Source organism: Parus major, chromosome 12 (genome assembly GCF_001522545.3).
Source record: "Parus major isolate Abel chromosome 12, Parus_major1.1, whole genome shotgun sequence".
In the NCBI taxonomy this organism is placed as follows: Eukaryota; Metazoa; Chordata; class Aves; order Passeriformes; family Paridae; genus Parus; species Parus major.
The window spans coordinates 5,824,917-5,844,635 of NC_031781.1; the positions used below are offsets into that span (position 1 = coordinate 5,824,917).

Below are 19,719 nucleotides of genomic sequence, written 5' to 3' on the forward strand. Positions count from 1 at the left end.
ACCATTTTCCCTGCTTAATGTCTTGGAATAATTCTCTCTCTCTCTCTCTCAGACATGAATTAAAAGTCATCCAGAGAAAAATATCTGCCCTTGTGTACTTAATTTCAGGGACTGATTATATAACATTTGATGTGGCATAAACCCTTAAAAAACTCTTAAAAGACAAGAGCCAAGGAAAAAGTAAAGGTGTTCCCTCAGTTTAGAACATACCCATATCCCACATATCTATCCAACAGAGACAACAGTCCAAAGCTGAGAGGGAAAAAGGTTGAGATCTGTGGGGCTGGATCTGGAGGTAGGAATTTTCACATCTTAGTTCCAGTGTTTGACTCACTGCTGGGGTGAGCAGGTGTCTCTACAAGAGGTTGCCACAAACATTTTAACCCAAATTTCTATTTCTCTATTAAAATCATTATCTAAATAATGTAACATTTACTAATAATAATCTTGAAAGGTTTCCAACCAATTCTCCTAGGAACCTAAACAATACAGCTTTGGGTTAAGGGTGTGAGAGAGAGGAAGCAAAGCAGACTAAAGCTGCTTCCAGTGGCTAAGCTGAGTGAAATACAATAAATACAGAGCAAACCTGATTTTCCCCTTGCTGCTGCACACAATATTTGCAAGCAATTACACTGGCTGCAGCAGTTTAACGCACAGGGGAATATCAAGATACTTTGTGCACTATTTACACATCTCGTTATGAAAATCGGGTCATAAACTGGAAAGAAAGCTAGATTTTTAAAACAATTTTATGCTTTTAGATGCCCATTGCATGAACAAATGGAAACAAATAAATACACTGAGGTTTTTTCTCTGTGAACTTCCATGTCAGATGGTCATTTGTACCTCTCTAGGATTAACAGCAGCTCACAGTTCCCTCCTCTATGATCATCATAGATTTTACTTCATCACTTCTACTTTATAATCCATAACCACAGATGATTTATAGCATGTTCTTTAAAAACCCTCCAGTCTCACTGTAAGGCAGTGAGGAATCTATATTATCTGCTAGGTAGGGCCACAATCAGTCGACCTCAAGTGAATGAAATGCCACCAAGTGTCCTGGGAGAATGGAAAGACAGCAGCACCTCTGGGAAAGGATGAAGGGAAAAAAAAAATCCATGCAGTTTATTTTGTTAACAAAACCTGACCATATCCGAGGTGCCTTAGAGGATACCTGAGGACCTCTCTAACGAAGACATGTAGGATTCAGCTGACTGGTAGCTGGGTACTGTGCACTCACAGCCCAGAGCTCAGATTTCACTGAGGTAAATTAAATTAAATAATGACCTACAACCACCACTACCTGAAGGCTGACCAGTGACCACGGTTCAGCTCCTAGAAAACAGCCATACCTGCCCCAGCAGCAAATCAAGCCTGAAAGCTAAGCAGCCCCTCCATCTGAGAGTTCCTTCCTCTCAGTACAAACACACACAATCTGCAATGAATGTGGAAGCTTCCCTGGGTCTGTATTTGGGGGACTCCTTGGACCTCTAATTTGCCCTGGCCTTCTGCTCCCAATGCTTTTAGGGAGCTGGAGTCTGGGCTACAGCAAACATCAGGCGTCGAGTGCCTCTGCAGGTCACTTACCCATCTCCAGATCTTCTCTGGTGTGGCAAATGCCAACTCCCTGTCTGCAAAGCAAGCACAGATTTTATAAGAATCCTCTTTCAGGGAGAAAGCACCTTCTCTCCCCACTACCCCCATCCTTGAAACAACACTAAACAGCCTCTGGAGTCTGTTAAAGTTGGTGTAGCAGGGTTGGCGTTGTAGGAAGACTTTTAACATCATCACCAGGACACCTTATTTTTCAGTTCTGAAGGGTTACAAGAAGAGACACCTCAAAAAAAAAAAAAAATAAAAGGAAAAGAAAAGAAAGTTTACTGCCAAAGTAAAACTAAAACACCAGAAACAAACACTTCAATTTCTGGAGTCTTGGGAAGAGACAAAAGAGTTTCTCTCTCAGAGTCTCAGCAACAGAACTGAGCAATGGATGACAGAGTAGCTCTCCAAGCCATTTGAGGAACATCCCACAGAGTCTGAAAGCAGCATTTACAATGCTGTTTTGCAGCTGGGAGAAGAATCACAGTATGATCCAGTAATCAAGGAAAGGAGTCAGATTCATAAAATATTTTTTTAACCCATAATAAATTATAGTTTCCTAAACTTTATTGCGGTCACAAAGTCAGAACAAAATTTGATAAAAAAAATAAAATTATTGTGCACAGAAAATCTTGAAAAATGTCACTAAATACTCAGGGGAAAACAGTGAGTGCCTTTTTAATGAAAGCCAAGTCTGTGGATTGCTGCTTTCTGAAAGCAGTTTGGTAAATGGTTTTGTTTTCCAATAAGCAAAACAAATACTGGAATGGGCCCATAGTCCTTTCTCTTCTCTTGCTCCAAACCTCCCCATTTTTCAAAGAGGAATAAAGAGTATCTCTCCTCCAATTTTAAAACGAGTAAATTGTTTCCAAATGTACTGTGAGTCAGAAGGGAGATAGGGCAGTAAAGGAAGGTCGGGAGACCCTGATGTATCCTGGGGACTGCAATGAATGGACAGCAAAAAGCAAAAGCAAAACCTGCTCCTGACAAACTAGATTGGGAAAGTGCCTGGGGATGGGGCTTATCATGCCCCAACTTGAAACTCCCCAAGCAAAGCACACACCCATGTCTCTACATGAAAGCAATGAGATGGGAAGGAAGCACAGTTAGGGTTTGGTGCTGCTCAAACCCCATGCAATTACAGGCAAGAGTAAACACCTTATTCAAGGGTGAGCAATCATCCCTCAAGGGAAAACCCTGGAGCTTCCAGCCCTCCCAGGAAGGTCACAGATGGGTACAGGAAACAAACGGAGACTTGCACAAAGGGAATGAGCTAAACCTCACTGCCCATGAGTGAGAACCTGAACAGACAGGTCCATGTGCTCCAGTACTGGGTACAGACTTCAGAACAAACATGTGGGAAGCTGTGGCGTCACTGAACCTTTTATTTCTGAAACTCCAAGATTATTATTTAATCCTTCTTCCTAATACAGCAATTGCCATAAAAACTCCAGTTAAGTTAGTGCTCCCAAAAAGAGTCTTGTGTCCATAGCAGAATAGTTGGGAACATGAAGCTGGGAGCAGATCTGTTCCATATAAAGGCAGTGGATCTTCAAACTGTACGCAGCTCTCATCAGCCCTCCCTTAACACATCTACATGCCCATTACACAGGCTTCAACATCTCCCAAACAACTCATGGCTTGAATAATCTTTAAATCCATTTTTCACTTTCAGGGCCATCCACTTAGTACAGCCAAATTTGCAGCCTTGCAGATGCCATTTCCCATTCATAAGGGCCCAACAAGGCATGAGCTGTACAGTGTCAGATCCAAGAAATTCATACTCTGAAGACTTACTCACCAGAAGCGATTGAGAACACTTCTGCAGAGCTGTGGGGAGGAGATGAGCATAGGGGCTCCTCTGTAGTTACATCCCTGCCACCATCCCACACAACGAGGCAGCTCTCAGCAGGCTCAGAAGTCTTTCCTCTGTGGAGGAAGAGGTGGTGGTATGAAGTTGGCAGCAGAACTGTTCTTCACAGATGAAGGGGATTCTGAAAATATACCCAAGCTCTGGTCAATCCTCCCTTAACATACCTACATACCCTCACACAAGCTTTAACAGACACCTTAAGAACAGAGACAGGTACCATATGTCAGCACAAAACATCTACGTACCAAGTGCCTGGGGAAAGGTCTATTGAACTCCTTCAGTGGGCTCAGGAGGGAACAAGTGACAGCTCATTTGTTGCCATAAGTACTTTTTCCTCAGATGCCAGGGCCAGTCAATGTGAGTTAATTAACCTCCTTGCAAAAAATGAAACCATCTGGCTGCACAGCAACCACTCTTCCTGCCTGGGCTCCAAGGCCCACATGGCAGATCATGGAGAGACCATCTCAAACAAGGCAGCACGGCAGTGACATACTCTTCGCTACTGTCACACAGCCCAAGTAGCCAGCTGGGAAGGCCAGGCAGCCCCCCAGCCTGCAGACATTTCCCTCCTCTGCCCACTGTCCTGCTGCACGGGAAGAGCCTCCCTCGCCCAGACACGGAGCTGGCAGCCAGGTACCCTTGTGCCATGGTGGGCCGTGCCAGGAGGCCAGAGCAGGCCCTTTCCAGCACAGCAAGGGGAGCTGCTGTCTGACAGCCAGCAAGATTCTGCAGCTCTGCTCACAAAGAGCAGGGCTGACAGTGCTGAGGTGAACAGGGGCAGCCCATCTGCCTCCTGCCCACCTACTCCTATTGATCCTTGTCTGTCAGCACTGATTTCTAATTGTCTGCCAGTTTTCTGGCCACTTGGGGAGAAGGAGTTTCCTGCTTTTACCTGCAGCCTTCACAGCCCTGGTCATCATGAGCCTTTGGTTTTGCCTCTGTATGGTCAAAGTCATACCCAATGCCCAAGGCAAGGTGCCAGGATCAGGCTCACAATGATGATGGATAATTACCAATAATCACTGGAGCTGCTCCCCACCTCCCACCACTGCTATGAGCAGGAAACCAGCGGAAGAAACAAGCCTTTCCTGACAATGCCCCAGCTAAACTGAATCAGCAACAAGTTCTGAAGGATGTTCAGACTAGTGGCCACTAAGGGACCTTCAGAAATGCTACTGCTTCTGCTACATTGCTGTGATACCCACTATCCAAAATTTTCACATATCAGTAACATAAATGACATTCAGGGCAGTAATGAGATAATCAAACCCATGGTTCACTACTAACATGGCATTTGGTGAAGGTTTTTCCCTCACTAACCAAAGTCCAGCCCATCACCAAAGCAGGAGCAGAGTTCATAGATTTTTTTTATTTTTTTTTCATTAAAAATTATGGCTAAACCAAAGCAAGGGTACTAAGAAACCAACACATATAAGCTACAAAAATTCTCTGAAAGAACCACAAATCATGCTCCATGAAAATCTGGTCAGATATCTGGAGTTGCAGCACACTTCCCCTATGCCAGCTGCCTGGACAGCCTCATCGTGTATGGTGTGCAAAGGTCTTCTCCCAAAACAGGAGGTTTTGGTTTTTAATGGAGTTAAACTCAGCTCAAGTAGGTAGAAAAAGGCAGAGTTTTATTTCAAGCATGTCCCATTTGCTCAGTGCAGTACAACTGCAAGAACTAGGAAGAGGGAGGGGGGAGAAAAAGCCTTTGTGGTTAATTATGAGTGTGCTAACATGGTGAGAAATAAGGCAGTGAGGATGGCAGAGATAATTACTCTGTGAGCTGCATTTCCCTTTTGGACAGGAGATAATGAGACATCCTTTGCTATGCAGAGGAGTCTCCTAGCAGAGGAAACCAAAGGACAAGCAAGGTGCAGCTGCAAAAACCCACTGTCTCCTCACCAGTACTGGCAAACTGGACCAAGCATTCCTAGCAAAGGGGGAACAGAAAAAAATTAACCAACTCTGGGCAACCAAAGTAGTTATCCCTTCTCATTGGGCACTTCTCATGTTCCCCAACCTGTGCAACTGCTCCAGGTTCCCACAGATGTCACAGATGCATCCTGCTTGGCAGGGACCTTGGCTCAGGGAGAGGTACAGAAGGGACAGGTGTACTCTACTCACTTCTTGAAGCCTGGGCAGGCAGAAATGAGCTACTAGGGCTGGGAAGCCCCAGAAGGGTCCAGGGAAATGCATGGAATATCACAAAGCTGTTTGAAAAGAGCCACAGCACAGCAGTCTGCAGCCAGGCACAGATTATCCTAAATCCCTTGGTTTCAGTGAGCCAGGGACCACTCCATACCTGTCTCCTCCAAGAGAAGACTAATTTTCAGTCCTCAAACCCCCAGGAGCACTTCCAAGTGCTGCAGCCTTGTAAGGTCTCCAAAGCATTCAGCTACCCAGGGAAAAGGCTCAGTGTGAGAACATAAGAACAAACCTCCAAAACTATGTGAGAAAAATCATCATCAGAGGTACACAGTTACTCTGGGCAGTGAGGATGGGGAACCCTCCTTTTGCTCAGAGATGGAGACAGAAAGATTTCCTAGTGTGTTGCCATGCAAGCCCGAGTTAGTCCTGGAGCTGACAGGGCAGTGGGGTGGAGTTTACTCTTGTTTATTTACAGCTTGAGCCCACCTCGGTACCTCTTCCCCAGGAGCTGATCACACAAAGTTTCAGTTAATGATGCTATTTTTAGCACTCACAGCTGGGAGAAGCTAAACCTTTTAACAAAGCCTCCTCCACACTGTAACGAGCACATTATTGCTGAGGGAGAGGAAAGAAAAAAGCTGGGGGTGAGCCTGTATCTAGGTCAGCATCAATCTCTCTCTGTCACCTATAGTCTTGTTTTATGGGAAGCATGTGGATAATAAATGGTGATTACCAAAAGTGAAGGGGAAGAGGCAATCCTGAGAAATTTATAGATAGGAGAGAATTCACATTAGTGGCAGATAATACAGAGCTGCAAAACTGCTATAAAAAGGCATTAGAAAAAGCTCTATAATTGGGGTTATTAGACACAACTACACCATTTTTTGGGTTTTTTCCCATTCTGGGTACATGTCACAGTGATGTATGTCACTTTTGATCATGATAATAACAGTAAAATATCTGTGTTAAAGCCAAGTACATTAACTTCTATATTGGTATAATTTACTGCGTTATGAGTTCCCATCATTCAGGAGCCAGACAAAATGCTCTCCTTACGATGTCGATAACCGTGCACACATTTTACAGGAAGAAGTGTTTCTTTAAATATCTATCATATGTTAACAAATTCTTTTAACTTTCCATTACTCTTGTCAGAAAAGGCAGGGAACAGCAGAAAGGGGTAAGCTGTTGATACTGCTAACCTACATCATGGGCTGGATTTGCCATTGCCCTGTGTCTGTCTCATGCACAGCTGCTTTTTCAGCCAAATATGAGAGATTAGTTTGCTATATGGGAAGGGGCAAAATAGACTGGACAGTAGCCATTATTTTTTAAAAAATACATATGCATCAATATGATATTGAAGGAGACATTAGGCATTAGTCACTTGCCAACAAAAATAGTAAAGACAAAGGATTCTCCTGATTTACAGGTGTGGTTCAACAACAGGAAGGTGGAGAACCTGTTTCTCACAGTTGAAGGGATGCTGTACCTGGATAGGTGCTTAGAATTATAAATAGAACAAGCCAAACCTCAATCTTTTTCTGTCTGTTCTCCATTGCAGGAGCCCAATGACTGCTGAAGGAACCACAAACTTGGTCATTCACAGGCTGTGACTAGAAGCTGCAGAGGCATCAACAACAGAGGTGCTAGGTGAGGCTTGGGCTCCCCGAGGAAGCAGGGAGGAGGCTGCTGATGGCTGAGCCTTTGGCTCCAGTCACTGGAGAGCTGAACTTTATTCTCAGGCTGCCTCCCCAAGCACCTAGCACCCTGGGGCAAGTCACTCCTTTGACAGTTCTTTTCAAAATGTGAACCCTCCAGCTAAGGGCTCTGACTGTACAGGGACAAGCACAATGAAGACTTGGGGGACTGCAGCAAGAATTCTTCCTGCTTCAAGATAAACTTGTTTTGAGACAAAAGAGCTGTAAAGCAAACCAAAGTACCCATACCAAGGGCAAAACCATCCTTAGAGAATCTACTTCCAAACTGTATGGAAGAGGACTTGATACCAGTGTGATATCAAAAATGGCATGGGCATTTAGAGGCTGAGCTAGAGCAAGTTTTAATGATTTAAAAAAATCATATAAGAAAATACTCCTTCTTCCAGTACAGACCATACAATACAAAGCAATCACTCCCAGTTACTCTTAGCCAAGAATTCCTGTTCATAACAGCAATAAGAACTCACAGCTCTCTCCAGTAGCTGTATTCCTGAGGGCCCAGGGTTCTGTAGGGCTCTGAATGTGAAGGTAGTTCTGTTCACACTCAGATTGGCTCATGAAATCAATCAGTTCACTTTCAGGATCAGGCACTGAGAAATGCAATCAGCTCCCCCAAGCTGCACTTTCAAATTGCAAATTACAGAATAGCTTCAATGTTAAGAAAGAATTCAATTACTCCGGCTTTTTTTCCAAAACAAAACACTGCAGTGTGGCATTACTGAACACCATCCCACCCAAATGGAATTCAATACTTCATTCAAGCCCAAACATTTTGCTTCCACATGTGCAGCTAATTAATTGAGGATTCAACCATTTATGCCCTACGTGCTGGTCTGGGGTTTTAGGGATTTTATCTTTTAACAGTAACTGCATTTGACCAACAGACTTTTATCTCTACACACATACAAAAGGCTTTAGCTTTTAGCTGGTGCCTTGAAGTGAGACAAAGCAAACTGGAGAATTCTCTCCTTCCATCACCTCTGAGCTAGATGATCTCACACTACTGAAGACCCTACCTTTCTTTCGTCTTTCTTCACTGTGTAAACCACACTCTGCTCTTCCCACTCTGTGCAGCCTGGACAGTTCCCAGTGAATGGTTGGGAGGTCACTGTGATGGCTTTCCTGGTGTTATCCACCCTGGCACCCAACCTATACCTGCCCCCTCCCTGCCCTCCACTGTTGCTTTCACAATGACTTGTCTGCTGAGAAAATATTTACTTTGCATTTGAGAAATGGTCATTGACTGGCAGTTTAAACCACTCTCCCCCTGGGACAACAGGAATGGGAGTCAGACTCTAAAAGAGAAAATCAGCCTGCAGTCTTTTTCCTCCTCCCTTGCTTCCTCCCACATCCCATTCAGATGGCATGAAAAGGCTGTCAGTGGCTCAGAGTCCAAAGAAAGGAGGACATATTTCATGTCTCTCATGAAATCCACTTCCATTGGTCCCTTGTTCAGCAGGAAGCAGGGTTTGCCCTAATTAAAACCAAGGTGGGTAAGAAAACAGAAACATTCATTTCCGGTAGCACCACGGGGCTGGCAGGAGCAGTTCCCCATCCTCAGCATTCTTCCTTAGGACAGTCCTCCAAGTAAACACATCAGCTAGAGCAGGAACCAGCTGCATTTGATTCTCCTTGCCTTTGAAATAGGTTTTGTCAGGTGTGCTCCTTATCCTCAGCTGTAGAAGCAGAGACACGAGAGCACATCAGCTTCACCAGTGCTGCACCACAGCAGCACATGGGGGACATCAAACAAATTTGGCAGCACAACACTCGGTCAAAGGAAGCAATGCACTTTCCTGTGCACAACACAGTGGTTTGTATCAATGTCAAGTTCACTTTTCACCAGGAACTTGGAGGTTCCTATGTGATTTATGTACACAAAGAACAGAAGGGCATAAACACTCTATAATTTCAATGAAAAAAATCTCCCACACAAATGAAAGGAACAATAAAGTTAACAAACTATATAATTACAATCCCAGAGTACACATCTGTCTGTTCAAAATACCCCCTAGTACAGTAACCAGCCACACAGAAAACCCATGTCCTGCAAATGAAACCACCTGGGTAACACCAAATCTAATTCAAAGGCCATTAAACAGAATGTGAACCTGGATGTTGGTTTCAGTAGCTTTGGACCAATCCACTCCAACTCATGAAAAGTTTCACCATTCCTTTCTTTTTATCTGTCCATTCAGAGCAGCAACAGCTTTTTAACATGGACCAGTGGTTGTAAAGAGCAAACATATCAGGGAGGAAGGTGACTGAAAGAATATATGCTTGAGGAAAGGATTAGGAGGACAGAAGCAGAATTTTAACAAGGATGAAGATTGCTGATCTATAGATCCCTCCTGGCTTTAAATAACTTAGCTCCCATGCTGCAACAGCACAGATTCAGTTTGTGCAGCTCTTCTTGCCTCAGATCCAAAAGATGAGGTTTCACAAGATGGTTGGTTCAAAGACCTCATTTCACTTTGGAGCCTGTCCCCCGCTCCCCAAACCAGAGCCTCCCCCTTCCCCTGGACCAGCTGCAACAGTGGTCTAATCCTCTGGGGAACTGCTCCACCTCAAAGAGAGAGCAACAAATAGGCTGTCAGGGAAAGAAGTTGCAGTTTTTTGGCTGAGTGTGAGTAAAGCAACTTCACAGTCAGGTAGGTGAGTAAAGAAGTTGTTTGCTTTTTTGCAAGGTAAAGCAGAAAGCACCAAACTTCTTTCATTCATCTCTGGAATCATCCATCCTCCTTGATGCTTGCAGAGGGTTTTGCATGGGGACACACTTTAGGAAGGGATACTGTATATAACAATCTGCACTTCAAATACAAACAGAAAGAAATTGCAGCTGTCTTAGGACTTTCAATCACCTTCATGATCACCCAACATGGTGTTTCAGGCAGGTCATATTCCCTGCCCATTGTTCATCAGTTCCTCTCTCCTTCTAAGAGGCTCCCAGTCACCAATTCCTTTCTGTAGAACACTTACCAACACCACTGCCTGGCGAGGCTCCCACCATGTTTTGTTTGCAGCCAGCTCAGTCGTACAGGAGGAGGATGAAAAGATGGGGGTCACTTTATCCCTCAGCCTACAAGACAAAATGGTCAGAGTGCAGAAAAAGGGCAGATGGAGAAGTTGCCGTGATTAAAATTCTGAGAAAACAGAGTTGCCACTACAATAATTTATTGCAAGGTAGAGCCCCCTTAGACATCTGTCTCTGGGCAATAAGAGCACATGGATACAGGAAGGGAAGTACTTGGCCCTTGCTTTGCTTCAGTTCCCTAATCCAGCACAAATGCATTTGGGGATTTATGGGTTTTTGGAAGCTTCCAGCAAAGCTCAGGGCCCATTCCTTGGGTTATTGTTTTCCCATCTGCTTCTCTTCATTTTATTCCATCACAGAGGCCCCATCATGGGACACAAGAATGTGACCGGAACAATAGGCAGAACTTGCAGCCTCCAGGACTGCAGTGAGGGCAGAGCCACCATTGCAGGATGAGAGCCAGCAGCTTCTATATTTAGCCCTTTCTTGCTCATTCCAGATCACATTCTAACCACGGACTCAAGAAGTCAGAAGGCTTTCACTAGAGCACTGTCCTCGAGCACTGTACATCCAGCAGGGCCTCCTGAACATAAACCATTCATTTCCCTTCTAATAAATGCCAACAGGAAGACTTCCTGCTCCCCTGCTCCTTTCCAGATCCCTAGTTTGACAGACTTATTTTCTTCACATAAGCAAGCTAAACAAAACCATCTTCTCTGCAAGGCTGGCGGCCTTGGAGCAGTCCCAAGGACTCCAGAGCTTGGAGCACAGTGGACAGCACAGCAATGCCTGTCAGAGCAGGGCCCTGGAAAGAGGCAGAAATGGGTGAGCTCTTTTCCCCAATGACTGAGTCTGTGTTAAACTCACCAATCCATAGCGACTTGTCCCAGCGCACACCCCAGCACCTGATGGCAGGCAGCTCAGACAATCAGGTCTGAGCACCCACCTGGCCTCAGTCACCACCACAGCACATGCATACATACACCTCAGACTCACATGAGAGGGGTCTACTGGGCAAAAGCTTGGGTGTTATTGCAAAGTCAGTCCTTTCATGTTCCAAAGCACCTCTCTATCCCTTTGAAGACCCTGCAGGAAGCCCAGCTGACTGTGGCACTGACCACGATGCCATTTAGCACTTACTTGAATTAGATCATCAAGTGAGGGGATCCCATAGAGCAAGAGGAAAAATTGTCATGTTTCCAGAAACACTTACCTGAAAGCTGTGTCAGCCGAAAAAAGCTTGGCTATAGACAAGTTCTCTTTCTGCTGTTTTCACAAGGGTTGTAGGTTAGGAAAACTCTGTACTTTCTCCACTCCTATCAAAGTTCTATCAGAGTCTGCTGGAGCCCCAGTGAGAAGCTTGAGCACACACTTGGCCTCCTGGGAACCCTGCTGCCATCCATATTACTTATCCTGTTTACCAATGTGTTTTCACACCCTGCCTTTCCTCCTGTTGGCATTCCTACCACTACCAGTTCCCCATTCCTTCTAAAAGCACTGTAAGAGGTTGTATGAAGAAGAGAAAGCTGAAGGTGGATGGGATGCAAGAACAGAGCTGGTTTTGACTTTAATGTCTGTCCCTGGAAAATTAGTGGTACCTAGCAGTGCCCAAGAACAGATGGAGAAATTACAACTTCTGGTCATATCACAAACCACCCCACTAATTTACTTTGTAGCCTCAAACTTGTGGCAAGTTAAATTTCCCTGCTTGAGGTGCTTGCTTCTGAGGGCTGCTCTGAAGTATCCAATAGCTCCAAGTAGCTCTGAAGTGTCCACTGAGTGTTTGGAGAGGCCTGGACAAAACCAGCATAGTTAGGAGGCTGAGCAGTCTGTCTTTCTGCAGCTTAGGATCCACTGAACACCTTTGCACTGCCAGCACTGGCACGTCAGCTGCCTTCATCTGCCACACAAATCCCTTCTCCTTTACTTCTTTTATGTTCTGGAGCCTGGTTTCCCTCTGCTCATGCGAGGAGGCAGTGCCCAGTCAGCTCTCTGAACAACCACATGCCAGCAAGCTGTAAATGAGCCCTGTATGCCCAGCAAGTCTGAAGAGAACATTTCCATCTGGCATTCCTGCAGGTCTTGAGATGGCAGTTATTTGTCCAGGGTAGACGAGAGAAAGGAACTGGAGTTTCCAGTGGAAGAAGCTGACAGAGAGAAGCACCAACAGCACTTGAGGCTTTGATTGGCTCACAAAAGCACTGAATAAAAAACCCCACACTGCTCCATTTTACAGCCAAAACTTCCCCTTCCCTCCCAGATGTACCTCTCTGGAACACTTGAAATGGAGCTCAGACCTTTTGGAAGCTTTAGCTTTTAACCACAAAGACAGTGAGTTTTTGCCACCTCAAAACCAGGGCTGTGCTCAGGGAGAGAAGAGAGCAAGAGAGGCTACTGCCATGGAGAGAACAGATCCAGCCAAGGAGAGACAAGGGAAGACCTGAGGCATATGCAGGTAACAGAGTTTCCAGGAAGTCACACAGCAGTTCAAGGCAGGACTGGTAAATGACCTGAAACTTTGATAAATCCTACACCACAAGGATGCTTTTCCAGAATATCAAACATTGAACTTACACCACCTTTCTCAGAGGAGGAGCCATGCACAACCCATCAACTGGTCCAGACTATTTTTACATGCCTCCTTCCCTGTGTGACTGAAACACCCTGAAGTGTTGCCCTGCATTTGTAACAGGTCTTTACCAGTCTCATACCAACTTTTCATTCTTAGAGTTCTTCCTCTCTCCTCATCCTGTCTTCCTCCTATCCATTTAGAAGAAATAGGAATAACAAAATTGTTCTACTGGAAGTCAGATGCAGTGTATCTCCCTGCAGACACAAGCATATACCTCCTTTCAGGGAGCCACAGAACAATTGTTCTTCCTAGACGCCAAGGAGAGAGCCTGGGTCCTCAGCCCTGCTGTTCCACCACCCTCAGACACCCCAAGGAAATCACTTATTTCCCAAAAGCACAGCTGGGTGGCAAGGCCCAGTGGCACAGCCACTTTCCATCTGGGTGGGAGACACAAGAGGAAAAAGACAAGGATGCATCAGGGCAGGAGGCTGCTTAGCAGAGCCTCACAAAGCACAGAGAATAACAAGCAGATGTATAATACCAGAAGCTTTAACCAAGTAGAGATTTTGACTTTACAGATAAGTGCAATCAATGCATATGCACAAACATTCGTGGTCAGCAGTGCAATTCCATCCCCAGCTGAATGATCCACTGGGTACACATGTTCAAATGTGCACAACACTCACTGCTCAACTAAAACTCCGTTCCCATAAAGCCACACAGACTCCCTTGGGCAGAAGCCAAGCAGTTAAATAAAAAAGTCTATCCAGAGTGAGAACTCTTCAGAGTTCCAGCATCTGGAAAGAGGAGGGGGTCTTACTCTGAGAACTCTTGGAGAGCCCGACCTGTGGTTAAATACGTGCCTCATCCAGTGTTAATTCCTGGGGAAGCGCATCACATCATTCCCATCGCCTTGTGCAGCAGGACCTGCAGTGAGCAAATGGGCCTGATTCTGCTCCTCTCTCCAGACAAGAGCATCTAGCCAGAGCCCAAGATGGGATGGCAGCTGGCCATTCAGTATTTGCTTTTTAGTGAGGCCAGACAATGTATTGCTGGTGACAAACAAAAGCCATGGCTGTTAGTGTAGTCTTCTTCATTTCCTTTTATTATATCCCCACCCATGGCATATAAATAAGGCTGCAGTCAGCTTCCTCCAAACGCTGGGGCACTGAAGATTGTACAGAGCATCAGAAGGGAGCACAGCTACAGCCAAGGCTGAGGACACTACCTCCTTCCACCATTCCCTGAAGAGACTGGGCACTCCCAACAGCAGAAATAACTACTTAGAGCAAAATAAAAGATCACGGGACCCGGCTGTCAAAAGGCCTTATGTGAACTGGTCTAGGACAGCAGTGGTCAGAAGAAATTAAGCTGGATGTAGAACTTGGCTCCCTTCAGGGACCTGCTCCAGGAGGCTTTGTCCTGGTAAAGAATAGCATTGGAGATGGCTGTATAAAGGCTCTGTATTTCATACTCACATGAGGTCTTTCTCCTGGTGGGCTTCCAAGAGCTCAGCTAGGCAGAGGGACCACCCATATGCATGCAATTGAAAGACAGTGACCTTGGAAAGATACAGCCCAGGAGAAATTAATAAATTCACTGGGCGCTCTCATCCCATTCCCTTCCTGCCAAGGGACACAGGCAACATGGAGGAATACAGAAAGTCTCACTTGGCAGAATTCAACCAACATCAGAGTTCTGAGCCCTATTCTTTCACTGAGAGCTGGCCTGAGCAAGTTTTGGTACCTTTATCCCTCTTTGCCATGGCAAACCAGAAAGAAACCACCTTTCTATAGGTGAGAGAAGAGAACAAACCCCACTAGCTTAAAGTTGAGTGCACGTCATCAGTCAGCACCCTTCGAGAGAGGCCCCAGATCATCCCAGTAGAAAGTTCCAGGGAAAGAGGATGAGAAAAGACAATAGGGCACAGCTCACATCCCTGTAGGATAGCATACAGCTAGACACAGGCAGCCAATGCACCAAGTGTTATTCAGCACGAACAAAAAAGCTCTTTCCAGCCTCTGCCTCACAGCTGCTCATCTGTATTCCAACCCTTGGACCCCGACAACCCTTCTGGCTGAAAGAAATGGAGGACATAATTTCATCTGCTCCCTCCTATCACTCTCCTGTTCCAACACCCTTAGCCCACCCATCCCCGCTCTCTAGAAAGCTGTTTGTCTCCTTCACAGGGTCACCTCCCTGTAAAAGATGAACCTCTCATCTGGACACTGACTGTCCTGGATGTTACCTGACCAGGATGGAGAAGGAGGAAAGAAAGGTCTTCCTCCAGAACACAGAGATGGAATTGGTTGAAACAGCTCCAATCAATTGAGCTGCAGTATCTGAGATGGTATTTTGATTCCAGCCCTACAGCAAGAGACAGCACAAGGCCAGGCGAGGGCAGATTACATGATCCCTCAAAGCCGCCTTTCACTGCAGCACAACATGTCCTCTGTGCTGTTAGAGGGCTTTTTTGGACTGAATGAAATAACACTCCACAGCTCTTGATTCCTACCTCAGGGCAGCAACAGCATCTCTCCTGCCCATCTTTCTCCAGGGAGGAGATTAAATGAATCAAAATGCAGTCAATCAGGCCAGGCAATCTGCCAAAGCAGGAAAAAGGAAGGGAGGGAGCAGAAAAGGTACCTCCATAGTGAAGTGACCTGTTTAAATGCTGCTGCTGAACACCAAGCTGCTGGATCTCTCCAAGGGTCCAAGAGACAGGAAAACAACACAGAAGAGGGAACTTTTCTCCTACCCTGGAGGATGGGGATGAGCACACAACTCTTCTCAAGCATCAGACTCAGCTGGAGGAGCTGAAGACACAGTACAAGGCTAGTCCAGCCTGACTCTGGCAACTCAGACTGGCAATGACCTAGAGAGGAGAAAGAGATTCAAACATGCACTACTTCAGGAGCTAAGGAAAATGCTCCCCTCAGCCCAAGGGATTGCACAGCTCTTACAGTAATTCCCAGCCCACAAGACCCTCTCTGAGCAGAGGTACAAAGGTCAGGCCTCCAGACCCTCCTGGATCTTGATGGGTGTCTGCACACAGGGCATTTCCACTTTCCAGCAGCAGTAACATAGCTGGAGCCAGCTCTTTTGGCCACAAAAGCACAAGCTGCTGGGGTTGGAAAAAAGGGAAGTTGCTTCAGTGGCTCTCTGTATTTTAGCCACATTAGGCCAAAGACAGCTGGAATCTGGGAAACAATTCACATTCCGCTACCATGTCAGAGTCCTGCTCTGAACCAGAGCTCTGCTGTGCCACAGTGCTTTACACAGACACACAGAGAAGGTTTTCCCTTTCCAATAGTATCTGCCTGCACTGGACATCTGGATAACCTGCAAGCCACAGCAACCACTTGGCAGGAAGAAACTGCCAGCACTGCACAAGCAGGCTGAGTTCAGAAAGCCCTGCAAAGTCTTGTCAAGAGGGCCTGAAACCCTGACCACCACCTCAGAAAACCTGTGCCATCAGGGTGGGAGGCCAGGGAGCACAAGTCAGAGTTCTCAGAAAATGGATTGTTCACGTATCACCCACATCTTCAAGTCAGGCAGCAGCAGGTAAACCACAGCAGGAGGGGAGATGGGAAAGCAAAGCAGAGAAGCACCAGAAACTCTGACAGAAGGATAGAAAAACCACACCAAGAATGGAGAAGCATTGTGGTCTGTGAAAGACGTACTTGCACTCACACACAGGCACAGTTTCTTGGACTGTTTATCAAGTTCAGGAAGGAAGAGGGATCAGTCTGCCAGAAAGATCAGAGATGCTGGGGCTGTCATATGATGCTCCCTCTAAGAAACAAAACCCACAGTGTGCATTCACAGACAGAGAGGAAGCTACAAGGAAAGCCTTGAAAACAGCAGAGGAAACCCTAACCCCACCCCAGAAGTCCTACCTTTAACTAACTCCCCTCCAAAAAGCTAAAGGAAAGCACAGCCAAACTTGCATTATTTTGTGTACTCCTCTGTCCCCTCCTGCCCTTTCAATGCAGCAATTGAACAAAAAATTTCTTAGCCTGGCATTGTCAAGGACAGGAGCCTCTGCCCAGTCCCAAGTTTCTGCTAAGGGTGCTCAGCTGCATTTGGAAAAAACACTTGCTATGCAAGAGCACAGACATGCCAAATAATCCTTCCTTGTTCCCAGGAGCTTTGAGTCCAGCTTGTATAAAAATCAGTAGAGTCAATAAAACTACAGGCTGTGGACCCAGCTAGAAATGAAAGATTTGGCCAGCAAAATGATTGTACCCTGGCCAAGGCAAGACAGTTTGCCTCCTACCCCGTCAGTAAAGCCCCATGCAAACTCCTCACACAGCCCTGCTCCATTTACAACCACTGCAGAGCATGGGAAGAAAGCCCTCAGTGGGTGAAGAGGACATTGGGGCATGGCTGAGACTCCCATGCTTGCAAATGCAAGGACACCCAGGCAGGGGGGCCAGAGTGGGAAACACATCACAGGAGCCACACAGCATCAGATACTCTCCTGCTCCGGTTTTCAGCCGCTCACACATGAAGCCCAGATGGTTTCCAGAGTGAGGGAGAAGGGTGTGCTGCTTACACAAGCAATACCATATTTCAGTAAATATCATATGCCATCCAGACATTCTGGACTGGATCCAATTTCCATTAGGCTTTGCTCAACTGGGGACCTGGCTCCTCCAGCAGACAGCAAACTCCATTCGTGCTAATGCATGTCTAAGGCAGATCTGTCTCAGGCAGACACACATTTTTACCAGATGATCCTTGTTACACCTGGCATGAAGAGAGGATTTCCAATGTTCAGTCAATCAACCTCTGCTTCCAGCTTCAGCTCAGACAGAAGTGAGTTAACTCTTCCTCACCAGCTCAGTGTAGGAATGTGCAGTCCACAGCAACCTGCACCTCCCACTTGCCTCTCTGGGGATCCTCAGTGTCTTCTCAGGTTCCTTTGTGTGCTTCACCTCAATGTCCAGTTGATACCTACAGTGCTAGGAAGTACCTACTCTATTTGTTTGATAACTATCACAAAAGACACAACTCAGTTGGCAGTGCCTGGAGATGAGGTGTGAAAGTCTCTTTGTAATGTCAGACAGAAAAGAATATCTTGAGTTCTTTCCTTAGGTTCTTTTCAAATAATAGTTATTAAACTTGTCTCTAAACTACTGGGGAAGAGCAGAAGTAGGAAGTATTTCAGCAACTCGCTCTTTAACATGCTAAGTTTAAGGAAATGAAGACATTCTTCAGTGTATGCATAGTCCCAGGCACAGACTTGTCCTTGATACAAAACTCCAAACACAATTTTAAAAGATAGTCTCCCTAGTCCTGATTACTGCCTTGCTGCACAAGGATGATGCAGATCTCTGGATACAAGCACTGTCTATAGAAGCCTATCTGGCTTCAGGATCCTCTTGCCAAGGGAATGAGGTCTCATCCAAGGCATACTTGCAAGCACTCACCTTTCCAGGACACAGTACTCCAAAGACATGCATCCCTCAACCTGACAATGAGCAAATGTGCCCATGAAAGAACAGCAAGTGTGAATCAACAAAACAAGGCCAGAATCATTCCCCAAAAGAACCAACATATATTTTCTCTGACCAGAACTTCATTGCCTACTTCTCTTTCAGAAAGCACAGCAAATACTCCAGGCAGCTTTAAAAATCAACTTCCCTTTAAAAATCAAGCAGAACCCTTGAACAGCAGAACAAGCTTGGCAGAGGGACTGTAGATGTCTGGCTCACTGGCAATGATGAAAAAGCAGGGCTCTTCTCCTACAGCCCATATGCACGGGACACCAGAATGGACAACACCTTTGTAGAAGCCAAACCAGAGACCTGACAACTTTTTTGGCATTTCTTCAGGACAGTGAAGCCAAAAAACACACACACTTATGAGCCAGGATGGTGCAGGTTTAATGGGAAAAACAGCAAGCAAGTTTCGTTCCACTCAAGCTCCAAGTGCAGTTGGGGATTGCCAGCATTAACACACTGGTCACCACACTTGTCAGTGGCTGAGCAGCCACCTCCTCCCCACACACACCAAGGGCCAAAGCAGGAGGTGGGCACTGATAAAGCCACAGCAAATGGCACTGCTGAAGCTGTTCTTGCGCTCTTAAGGGGCAAGAGCCACTCATTTCTTTGTGAGAAAGACTCTGTGGCTTCCTAGCCCATGGCTCAGAGCCCTTCCTATTCCCCAGACCTGTGTAGTCGATAACCTCTGCCTTTTCCCTGGTGTTGCACCCAAGCTCCCAAACAAAAGGAGACGAGTCATTCAGAGCAAAGCCTCAAACTTTTCTCTCTGGGAGCAAAGGATTTTATTTAAAATACACAAACCAGATATCTAGTATATAAAGCAGTTCTCAAAGATCAAAGTTCCAGACATGTTAGGCTCAGCTCAGGAGCACAGGCATCTGCGAACCCTGGTTCCAGCTGTTACACTGCTGATAGTACATGACCATTCTTACAACAAAGAGGATTGAACCAAAAAAGACCTTTTAAATCAGCCCAGCTGGTGACATATTCCTCAAAAACTCTGACAAGGTGTAACTGTTTCAAAGCACATATACCAGCATGGTGCAGGACACCTCTCCAGTTGCTTCCATGGCTTCCTTAGCACTCTGGAAGATGGTGCTGGCTTTGTTCAGACACTTTGCTAAGTCCTTTTGCAAGCCCTGGGTGTCTGTGTGTGTCTCCCACGAGTACTCCTTCTGTGGGACTCATGCTGTAAATCTTGGTATTGCTACAGCAATTTCCCAGTCTAATCACATGCCTTGTTGCATTACCAC

The 19,719-nt window shown here is 45.9% G+C and overlaps 1 long non-coding RNA gene across 1 annotated transcript in view; it reads right to left on the bottom strand.

Annotated features, from left to right (window-relative positions):
- Positions 1 to 19,719, bottom strand: part of LOC107210415 — a 115,444-nt gene that overhangs the window by 88,257 nt on the left and 7,468 nt on the right. The window contains exons 2-4 of the long non-coding RNA XR_004499180.1: positions 10,330 to 10,429; positions 3,404 to 3,596; positions 1,591 to 1,634 (exon numbers count right to left, since the gene is read on the bottom strand). This is a non-coding gene — a long non-coding RNA (uncharacterized LOC107210415). The remainder of the gene's footprint in view (positions 1 to 1,590; positions 1,635 to 3,403; positions 3,597 to 10,329; positions 10,430 to 19,719) is intronic.